Here is an 11,952-nt window from a genome sequence, read left to right as displayed (position 1 = left end):
AATCTCATAATTAATTTTTGCAAAATGGATTTATTTATAAATAACTTCTATATACATAAAAGACAATAATAAATATTAACAATTTTTTCAAATTAAAATTATAGTATTAAATAAATAAAAATCCTATAATGATGAAATCTTGAGAAAGTTTTGAGAAATGATTTTAAGAGAATTTCTAGGTGAGGAAATTTCCTAAACTTTTTCCTTAAGTATTGAAAAATTTTAGAAGATTTTCAACATAAGGATTTGCATAAATAATAGTAATAACAAAATTATAAAAATAATAATAAGATGAAATAAATAAATAAAAAGAAAGTATAAATAAAATTCTTTGCTGATGAAATTTCACGAAGATTATAAGTAATAATTTCAAGAAAGTTTCTAGGTAAGGAATTTTTCTTGAATTTTGCCAAAAGTATTGGAGTATTCGGGAAATATTTCAATATCAAAAGATTTTATTTGTTTTAAGGCAATCAAATAACATAATCAAAATATAAAAAAATAACTAAGGAAAATAAGATTGGTTATCAAATTTAAGAATTATTTATTAAGGTTAGAAAGAATAATATATAATTAAATGGGTACCACGCCGTGGGCGATGTAATAGTGCTAACACCTTTCTTACATGTAACTGTACTTCCGAACCTAGCTTGTTTTATAGATCGGAAGCTATTATTTTAAATGAGCCTAAGTTAAGCTTAAGACCTTATTAAAAAGTATAGATTTACCTAGATGGCCAATCACACCTAAACAAATATAAAAAAGATTAGTGGCAACTCTTATTTCATGTTGAACTTTTGAGTTTATAAACTCACTCGTTATGATAGCTTGATGACTCCACTAGGGACCTTGTGAGTCGAGGTCACAATTAATTATGTGATATCCTAAAGCCTTAATCAGTTTGATATTTTATTTTATTTTCCTTAATTTTGATTGTACGTAGTTTGTTGGTGTATATATTTATTATTTAAGATTTGTACATCCCTTTGCACACACTACTCTTTTTGTATACTTACATAAGCCTTATACCCAGGCTTTGTCCTATTTAGAAGGAGGTAGAGTATCCTGCTTTCGTGAGGTGATAACCTCTATGTGGGCATATGAAATACTTCCACTCATATTGAACCCTTTCAATTGGTAACTTGTAATAGGTGAGGATTGAGGTGCCTTACTAGTTCAGAGTGAACGCCAATAAGGAGCAACTTGAGAACTTTTAGATTCATGTAAAATCTTGCCAACGCATCACATAAAATAGCACCCAAAGTTTGGTACACGTGATAAATGCCTTGAAATTCATTCCTTTATGCATGCATATTCATTTTGTGTTTATAAACAGTTTGATAATTGTAAATAATGCAATCATTATTTCATGGTATAAACACATTTTGATCTTTGTTTATGGTGATAAAAAGGTTAAAAGAATAGTTCAACCATTGAAAATACTAAAGTAGATTGCTCGCCATTTATATAATACTCGATCTTAAGACAGATTCAGAATCATGGAAGGTGAATAATCAAGTTGAATAGATAAAATTGGAAAAACTCAAGAGGAGATAATGGACAAGTTGACAAGAACAATGGAAATGATGGCTTTTATAAAGGAAAAGGGGTTGTTGAAAGATCTTCTACATAAAATGGTTTTCAATCTCAGGATGAAGATAGAAAAGAGCCTTTATATTCACTAGGATTCACTCCATTCGAGAGGCATGTTGCTTAATAGGAATACAATATGTCAGGGCCATCAATTGGGGCATATCACTTCCAACCACTTGTGGGTCAAACTTCAGCTCAAGGACACACTGTGCTAACTCGAAATGCCAACTCTTATGACCCAATCATTGTGTCTAATTTGGACAATCCCAAAGAGTAGGGAAAGTCGAAAGTAGTTTTGGAGGCACAACAAAAGTATGATCATTTAGAGGAACATCTCAAAGATGTTGAAGGTTTGGATTTCTATACTACCATTGATTCTGTAGAGTTATGTCTAATGCCTAGTGTGGTGATCCCACCCAAATTCAAGATCCCAAATTTTGAAAGTATGATGTGGTGAAATGTCCAATGGTCCACATCACTATGTATTGTTGATGAATAATTGCTTATACAAAAAATGATAAACTCTTGGTTCATTGTTTCTAAGATAGTCTTATAGGATCTGCAATTGGATGGTATGTTAAATTGGATAGAAATCGATTCTAATCTTGGAAAGATCTTGCTAGAGCTTTTATAGCTCAATATCGGCACGTCACAAACATGGCCTCAGACAAACTCTCTTTGCAGAGCATGGAGACGAAAACCATAAAGAGGTTTAAAGAATATGCTTAGAGATGGAGAAATATGGATATGCATGTCCAACCACCTTTCACTAACAAAGAAACAACAATGTTGTTTATCAATACTTTGCACATTCCATATTGTGAAATGCCAATTGGTAATTCAGCCAAAAACTTTGTTGATATGTTGATTTTAGGAGAAATTATTGAAAATGCTATCATGTATGGCCATTCAGTATGAACTTTTTGTGCACATAGTGGGTGAAGAACAATCGAAAAATGGTGAAGAGATGCTGTTGGTATATCTAGGACCTTTTGGCTTGAAGTGGAATAATTAGAAGGTCTCTGAGTTACTTGTCACTTTTAAGTCCCCCATAAAGAAATTGAGGTAATCCTTAATGCTTATGCCAAAGAGCTTAGGAAACGTTTCTCTAAATAATGGACATTTATTCCTTATCATTTAAATAAAACTTTTCCTAATAATGGGCATTTATTCCAAATCATTTAAATAAAAATGACACATATGATGCATTCTCATTGTCATTTCTTTCTTTATTTCCTCATCTCTTCAAATTGTCATATCCTTTTGTCTGTTAAATTTTACCCATCTTCAGGTTTCCCACAATGAATATGAGAACAGTAATGACAAAATTCTTGATTCGATTTTGAAAAAAGTACATGTGTTGATGAGCTAGATAATGAAGAGAATATTGATAATTGTCTCTTGTCTCATGACTTGCTAAGGTTAGTTGAACAAAAGAAAATAGATAAAACGTTATAATAATTTAGAAGATGTAGGGAATTAAAAAAAAAGAAAAAAGAGAGAGAGAATAACCGAAAAAAGGAAAAGAGAAGAACAAAAAAAAATAAAGCATCCTTTGTTTCATATTTATCAAGAGTTTGCTTTTCAATGTAAGTAATCATGTTTTAGATGAGAAATGGCCATCTTTCATTTTCATTTCAAAAATGAGAAATTATCTATTTGCTATCGTTTTGAGCCTATTGAATATTTTAAATGTACCTTAATCAAGGATCGCCTTCTACATTAGGGGGCAGTTACAAAAGAAAACCTTGAAAAGGCATGAATCCAATCTAACATCAAAGACAAAGAAAGAATGCCCTATATTAAAAAGGCAAAAACAAAGTAATATGAGTTCTGCAAAAAAAAAAAAAGAGAAAATAAATCTTGAACTCAACCCATCAAAATGGGAAGATATGATAAACAAAAATAAGGGATAGACGTCTTAGAGAGAATCCTTCACATGACAATAAAAAATCCTAGGTTTGAATACTTTCAAAAACACATTTTGGGCCTATTTATCCACTCTTTCAGAATCCCTACCTTAGGCTTACATTATGTGCTTACAAAGTTTGTTTTGATCATGGTTACTCATGTTGAAAAGCCTTCTATTAGAAAATTGTGAAATAGCTCTCATAGCTTTGGCCTCTTTCCTGGCTGATGTTTTCATTTAGATAAAAAAAAGTTTTGAATTCTTCCAATGCATGATGGAGCAACAAATGAAATTCTAATAACAAAAAGAAAAAAAGAAAAAAAGAAGAAAAAAGTTTAAAGAGAAAATTCAAAAGTGCAATTTGAACTCAAAAGAGATGTCTAAGTTGAAAACTTGAAAAGGTGACTTAGATATAAAGATTGATAGCGTAGGGCCAGCGTGATGCACAAATGTCACAAGACAAGCACAAAGGTCAATTGGAAATATTCAAAAGGAATTAAGTACATGAACATATATTTTTCCTTCAAAGTTCCTCCAAAATTAATTTGTTCATGATTGTTCCAATATTCATTACTTAGATATTATATCCTTCATTAGAATCTTGAACTTTTTCCACTATGCTTTTCTTAACAATCTTATTAGTTCTTTGTCTCATTAACCACAATTTACGATGCATCATATTTGTCACAAAGGTTTGAATGATAATGAATTAAATAGACCATGACAAACATGATAGACTCTTATATTACTTTAAATTGAATTTAAACTTGATAAATAGTTCAAAAATTGAATCCAAAAGGAATTCTAAAATTTTCATATTTACAAAATGAAATAAATGTACTGAAGAAAAGATCATATCATCAAATAACATGCCAAAAGGGAGTTGATAAGAGTTTGAATATCATGGAATTCTAAAACCTTTGAAGAACCCTGAACATGGATTCATGACATTATCCTAGAAGTTAAGCATTTTTATATCATGATAGCTTACGTCACATGCATTCAATGGATGATATTTGCTTACGTATGTTAAAAAGGAAAATTTTCTAATTATATTAAAGTTAAGAAGACTCGTTTAGAGATGAGGAGCTTTTTCCAATCATTTTAAAGTTGCGCAACCTCGTTTGGAGATAAGGAGCTTTTTTCAATCATTTATTTAAAGTTATGTAGCCTCGTTTAGAGATGAAGAGCTTTTTTCAGTCATTTTCAAGTTGTGTGACTTTGTTTAGAGATAGGGAGTTTTTCCAATCATTTTAAAGTTACATAGTCTCGTTTAGGGATGAAAAGCTTTTCCAATCATTTTAAAGTTTTGTGGCCTCGTTTAACGATGAGGAGCTTAATTTTCCAATCATTTTAAAGTTGCATGACCTCGGTTAAAGATGAAGAGTTTTTCCAATCATTTTAAGTTGTGTAACTTCATTTAAAGATGGGGAGTTTTTTCCAATATTGTATAAGCTTGAAGAGTTTTTTCAACTATTTTTTAAGTTACGTAACCTCATTTAGAGATGAGAAGCTTTCCCAACCATTTCAAAGCTGTGTAGCATCATTTAGAGATGAAGAGCTTTTTCAATTATTTTCAAAGTTACATAGCCTCACTTAAAGATGATGAGCTTTTCCAAATTGTGTAGCTTTATTTAAAGATGAGAAGCTTTTTCTTTGCCCAACTAAAATGGTATCTAGATCTTTACACAATTCTTGATTCTCCAGAAACATGCAAAGAGGGGAAACTGTAAACACCCCATTTTATTTGAGTTCTTACTAACAAAAATAAGATAAGTAAAAAATTGAAAATAAATTAAAAAATAGAAAATAAAAAAATAAAAATTTGAAAAAATTTTGAAAGATAATGATAAAGATAAAAGAAAGAGAAAATAAAAGAAGAAAAGAAAAATTTTTGAATGAAATACATCTTAATTTGTCAATTTTGAAATTCATTTTTAAAAAAAAAAATCTTAAAACAAAATAGCTATAAATACCCATTTATCAACCAAGAACACACATAGAGAGCAAAAAAATTTAAAAAAAAGGGGAAAAACTGAGGAAAAATCCTTCGACAAGTAGAGAAATTTTGCTTTTCTTGGTGTAAGGGAGAAGTCAGTTATGGGAAAATTTAAGGGTTTCTATCTATAATAGAAAAGTAGGAATAGAGAGATTTTGTGTTTTTGGTGAAAGTCTAGTTTTAGGTTTTGTCTTTTGAAAATTTGTAAGTTTCCATTTAGTGCAAGGGGGGAGAAAAAAAAGAGTGAAAGCGGTGCCATATTAGAAGAAGAAAAGGAAAAAAATACAAATTTGGTTTGAAGGCTTTGACCCAATTAAAATCCAACACAAAACTTGTTTCAAGCTGGGCCAGAGGTCCAGTTAGTGTTTTGGGTCTAAGAAGCAAGCCTAGTCTATATAACAGGTATGGATTTCTCATTTACTCTTTTATATATTATTTTATACATTATTTTTAGTATTAATAACATAAATAAATATAAATATAAATAAACAAATGATCTAGACTATATAAAAGCTATTTATTTTATCTTATTTTATTTTTATTCCATTATTTTTTTAGTATTAATAAAATAAATAAAGCTTTTAGGTTATAATTATCTTAGATTGATTTTTATTCATAATAGTTTGGAATAAAAAAAACCAAAATAAACCATTTAAAATTCTATAATGTGTACCTAAAATTGTATAATCATTTAAAAATGAATCCTTTAAATGAAAATTTTAAGAAAAGTTACAAGCATTAATGTTCTTAAAATTTTCAAAGTATAATTATGAGACCTTGCCATAAGTATTGGGTGGTAATCTCATAATTAATTTTTGCAAAAGGGATTTATTTATAAATAACTTTTATATACATAAAAGACAATAATAAATAAATATTCAAATTTTTTTCAAATTAAAATTATAATATTAAATAAATAATATCCTACAATGATGAAAGCTTGAGAAAGTTTTGAGTAATAGTTTTAAGAGAATTTCTAGGTGAGGAAATTTTCTAAAATTTTGCCATAAGTATTGGAAAATTTTAGAAGATTTTCAACATAGAGGTTTGCATAAATAATAGTAATAACAAAAATAATAAAAATAATAATAAGATGAAATATATAAATAAAAAGAAAGTATAAATAAAATAAAGAAATAAAATTCTTTGATGATGAAATTTCGAGAAGATTATAAGTGATAACTTCAAGAAAATTTCTAGGTAAGGGATTTTTCTCGAATTCTACCATAAGTATTGGAGTAGTCAAGAAATATTTCAATATCAAAAGATTTTATTTGTTTTAAAACAATAAAATAAAATAATCAAAATATAAAAAAATAATTAAAGTAAATAAGATTGGATATTGCATTTAAGGATTATTTATTAAGGTTAAAAGAATAATACATAATTAAATAGGTACCACGTACTAGACATTGTGATGGTGCTAATACTTTCGTCACACGTAACTGTACTTCCGAACCTAGCTTGTTTTATAGATCAGAAGCTATTATTTTAAATGAGCTTAAGTCAAGCTTAAGATCTCATTAAAAAGCATAGATTTACCTAGATGGGTAATCACACCTACACAAAAATAAAAAATATTGGCGGCAACTCCTCTTTCACATCGAACAGCTAAGTTTACGAACTTAAATATTATGACAACCTTCTTCACACATAATTGTACTTTTAAACCTAGCTTCTTTTGTAGACCAAAACTAATCCTTTTAAATAAACCTAAGTCAAGCTTAGGACATCAATGAAAGGTATAGATTAACTTAGATGACCCATCACACCTAAATAAAAAATATTGGTGGTGACTCCTCTTTCACATTGAGCGTTTGAGTTTACGAACTCACTCGTTATGACAGGTTGGTGACTTCGCTAGGGACTTCATGAGTCGAGCCTATAATTAATTATATGATTTCCTAAAGCCTTAATTAGTTTGATATTTTGTTTTGTTTTTCTAAATTTTGATTTTAGTCACTTTGTTTGCGTATATGTTCATTATTTGATAGTTGTATGTCTTTTTACACACACTACACCTTTGCATACATGCATGATCCCTATACCTCAGGGTTTGTCTTATTTAGGAGGAAGTAGAAAACCTTGCTTTTGTAAGGTGATAAACTCCATGTGGGCACATGAAATACTTTGACTCATATTGAACTCGTTCCATTAGTAGCCTGTAATGGGTAAGGATTAGGGTGCTTTACTAGTTCAAGATGGACACCAATAAAGAGCAATTTGGCAACCTTTACATTTGAGTGAAACCTTACCTAGCATATAGTAAGCTATAAAAAGCCCAACTCAAGTAGAGGCTTACCAAACTCATCATTTAAAGAAGTTCCCAAAACTAAGTACACATAAAAAGACATTTTTTATGTAAAAGATTTATTTTCTATATGGATGTTTATTTAATTAATCATGCATCAACTTCATTTCACATTGAGGTTTTTGTTACATAACAGAGTATGGAAAAAAAGACCTCGATTACATCCATGGAGCATTTACCTTGTTTTGCATCTACCCTTGTTCCATGTATGGAAGTTTTAGATGAAAAGACTTAATTAGAGCAAATTCAAAATATAAAAGGTGATTGTTTGAAAGGAGGTTATGTTTCTAGCCTTTCAAAGCAAGTTCATATTAATCTTTAGCAGAATTTGGGATCATTAGGGAACATCCAAACAATAAGAGTTTCAAGGGAAGTATGGGCATTTTGACTACATTATTAGAGCCATTGTTCAATTTTTGGATCCTTCATATAGATGTTTTGTTTTCAATGAAGTGGATATGACACCAACCATTGAGGAATATTTAACCTTACTCTACATACACCTTCCAAGTGCAAACAAAGGTTATGTAAGGAAACAAAAAACAGGCTATCAAAAAAAGATTGCAAAAATTATGGGGTTCAATGTGCAAGAAGTTAACATGAATGTTAAACAACAGAAAGCACTTGTATTCCATGGGAGTTTCTTCATAATTTCATCGTAAAACACCTAAAGAATGAAGTGAGTATTATGGCATTAACAATCTATGGGATGACTATCTTTCTAAAGGTTTTGGGACATATCGAGGTAGTACTAGTGGATTTCTTTGAGCAAGTCAAAAACAAAATCAATCCATCATTGACAATTTTAGTAGAGATTTTTAAATCGCTAAGTTACTATCGATAGAATAGAAAATGGCATTTGATCGAATGTGCGCAACTATTGCATGTATGGTTTAAGAGTCACTTTGAATATGTAAAAGGTAAATTTCGAGCACCATACCTTTCTACCAATGTTCCCATTAGCGAGTTTAGTGAGAGTGAATGGCCTATAAAAAAACCAAGCATGGATCTTGAAACTGCAAAGCCTCACAAGGCAACACGTGGTATGGAAGCATCATGAATGGCATGTCAGCCAATGTTGTATAGTTGTGGAGATGAGATGTCAATTCCTGTTTTGGGATTATAAGGACCAATCAGTTATGCTCCATATATGGTATAAAGACAAGCTAAATTTGAACAATTTTGTTAGAAAGATAAGCTTAAAATAAAACTACCAAGAGGGGGTGAATTTGTTGTGAAATGAAAATTCTCCCTTTTTCAAAAGCCTTTGAAGATAAAGCAAAAATTTGATAAAACAAAACAACGAAACAGAGTATGAAATGAATAAGTAAAAAATAAAGAAATAAAGAGTACTCAGCAAGATGTTTATAGAGGTTTAGCCTTCCAATGCCTACATCCCCTGCCTTGATAGTATAAAGAGTTTGAATCCATTATCACCGTACCTTTTCACTAAGATCAAGTGTAACCTTTACAACATGCCTTTTAACAATATCGGGTGTAACTTTCACAACATGCCTTTTGCAAGACTAGGTGTAACTTCTACTAAGACTTTGCCCTTTTTAGGTCCGAGCACAACCTTTACACAAGATACAACCTTTTAAAGGATCAGGCAAAACCCCTCTACCTTTTGCTTGGAGGTATAACCAATACAACATTGGATTCTAAAGAATTTTTAACCCAAAACCTATAACAAGGTTGATAAGGAAGTTTAGGATCAAAGAGATTAGAGCTTTCTCAAATGATATGAATGATCAAGGAAGGTTTAAGCTCAAAAACTATCAGCTGAAGGATGAAATGTGATCTTCAGGTTTCGCTCTTGCTCAAAAATAGGATTTTTCTACTCACAGTTCTTTCTCTTGTTTTTTTGCTCTTTTTTTCTTCAAAGATCATTCAAATTTGTTCAAGCTCCATACTTTAACGTTCTTAAGGAAGTTATTTATAGCCTCTATGATTTCTTGCCCATTTTAGTGATTTAAATCACTTCTCACACATTTCAACTAGCTTGCACAATTCTATCACATATGAAGAATCGATTCTTTACTCTTGAGTTGTCAGTTGTTCGTAAAGTCTAGAGTTTTCTGTCTCTAGAGAATTAATTCTTCTATTTTGAGATGTCTATTCTTTTGGGTTCAAAGGTAACACATTTACAATCTTGAAGAATCTATTCTTCTACCTCAAGTTATTGGTTCTTAACTGTGGTTTAGAGCCAATATTTGAATTTGAGCTTTATTTTTGGGGCTCCAATCTTATCTAGTTGTACCATCTCTTTCTTGGTCACCAAGTTTCTAAATCTTGTTTTTGGTGCTTCAAGAATCGATATCTTATCCATGTAGAATTGATTCTTTTTTTTTTTTTGTATTTTTACCTTTTGCATTCTATCCCTTTAGAATCGATTCTTAGTCTCTGAGGTATCAGTTCTTCTATATTCAAGAGAACGGTTATGCATGAGGAAAGATTAGCACCATATGACACCTATTCAAAGAACAGTACCAATTAATCACTTGTTATCCTATTTTAGCCTTACTTATCGATCTTAAATCTAATTATATGCTTACTCCCTTAGTTATCATTTATTATATTATATTATTTATTATTAAAAATAATATATGTTATATATATATATACACATAGTTAACTAATTAATAGAAAATTAAAAATCAATATGGTAGTTAGAAATTAATTATAAACGAAAAATGTTATTTGAATTACTCTGACAATGCGATCTTTTTGGGGAAGCTTATAGAAACGATATTTCTCAAGAAATTTCCAAAGTGAAGAGAAATTCTTAGACTTCACTAGAGAGTTGGGATGGTCTAGGAAAATTTCTCCAAAACGAAAATTTCATTCACACATTGATAAAAAATAAAAATAATTTAATAAGAAAAGGAATAAGGAAAATAAAATATATAAAATCCAAAACGAAATAAGAAAAGAGAAATACTAACATAATTCAATTTTGTTATTTGTAATAATAAATATAAAAGAACAAGGAAAATTGAAGTTCAAACTCTATGCAACAAGCAATAATTTAAATCCTAGGAGAATGATTGAATAGGAGAAAGAAACAATAATTAGACAAGCAACAAACAAAATGGAAAACAGAATAGGAGAAAGATAGAATATACCATGACAGCAACAAGCCAGATCTGTGCAAGAATCAGTAGCCCACGGTGGGTAAGGTGGCCAAGTGGATTTAGGCATGTTTGCTTTTGTTATGTTTTCATACAATAATTTACTCTCTTATATGCTACAATTTTTGCCTAGTTATTCAAAAAGAGTAAGACACTCATTCATGGTAAGCAAATCCTACGTTTCCTTGTAAGAGAAAAATTACAGCCAACTTACAATATAATGCAAGAGCTTTAGTTATTTTTATGACCCCACAATTAATATGATAATTTTGTCCGAATTAAAATATTTATTGTAAGTGGTCTTGAATTTGAAGACTTCTTAATCAGAACAACTTCAATATAATCCAAATAATTTCACACTTTCTTTTCATTATTCCTCTCTAGCTTGATACACAAACTTCGAAAGTAGCCCAGAGCCAATTTAAGTTTTTCCTTGTACATATTTTCAAAACTTTATTCATGACATGTTCTATAGCACATAACATTATCCTTGCTATCCAATTTCCATTTGCCAATATCTTACATCTTTATTACTATGTACTAACAACTTTTAAGATTGAAAATGAGTAAGGAAATAAGGAAAAAAGTTCGGAGACATATATTCCATCCTTTCCATTCAAATTATATGTGTCACATAAACAATATTTTTTAAAAAACAAATCATTACTAGTTAACAAAATAGCCCATTCGTAAAACGTTTTGACATTTGGAATATTTGTCATTTAAGTTGAAATGGTGGCGAAGTCATATTCTTTAAAGAAAAATGAAATCCTTTTTGCTTAAGATTTATTACAAACACAGATGGATTGTCCTTGAAATACACTCAAAACACGATATGTAATTGATACACTCCAAACCATGGCAAGTAGCCAAATAAGTTCATCTCACTTGCATCAAATCAAATATTAATCTTCCTAGCTACACGGCAAAGAGCATTCTTTTTATGCATAACAACACCAGTTATCACATCAAAGTCCAAGTCATCCTTGTTCATCCCAACCGGCATTTC

The 11,952-nt window shown here is 30.0% G+C and overlaps 1 pseudogene; it reads right to left on the bottom strand.

Moving 5' to 3' along the window:
* Positions 1 to 11,841: 11,841 nt before the first annotated feature.
* Positions 11,842 to 11,952, bottom strand: part of LOC110426459 (5-OH-xanthotoxin synthase-like) — a 1,975-nt pseudogene continuing 1,864 nt past the window's right edge.

This window comes from Theobroma umbraticum, unplaced genomic scaffold (assembly GCF_002168275.2).
Source record: "Theobroma umbraticum cultivar Fairchild unplaced genomic scaffold, ASM216827v3 scaffold_55.0, whole genome shotgun sequence".
Lineage (NCBI taxonomy): Eukaryota > Viridiplantae > Streptophyta > Magnoliopsida > Malvales > Malvaceae > Theobroma > Theobroma umbraticum.
The sequence above is the reverse complement of the archived record's forward strand: the minus strand, read 5'-3'. Positions and strand labels throughout refer to the sequence as shown.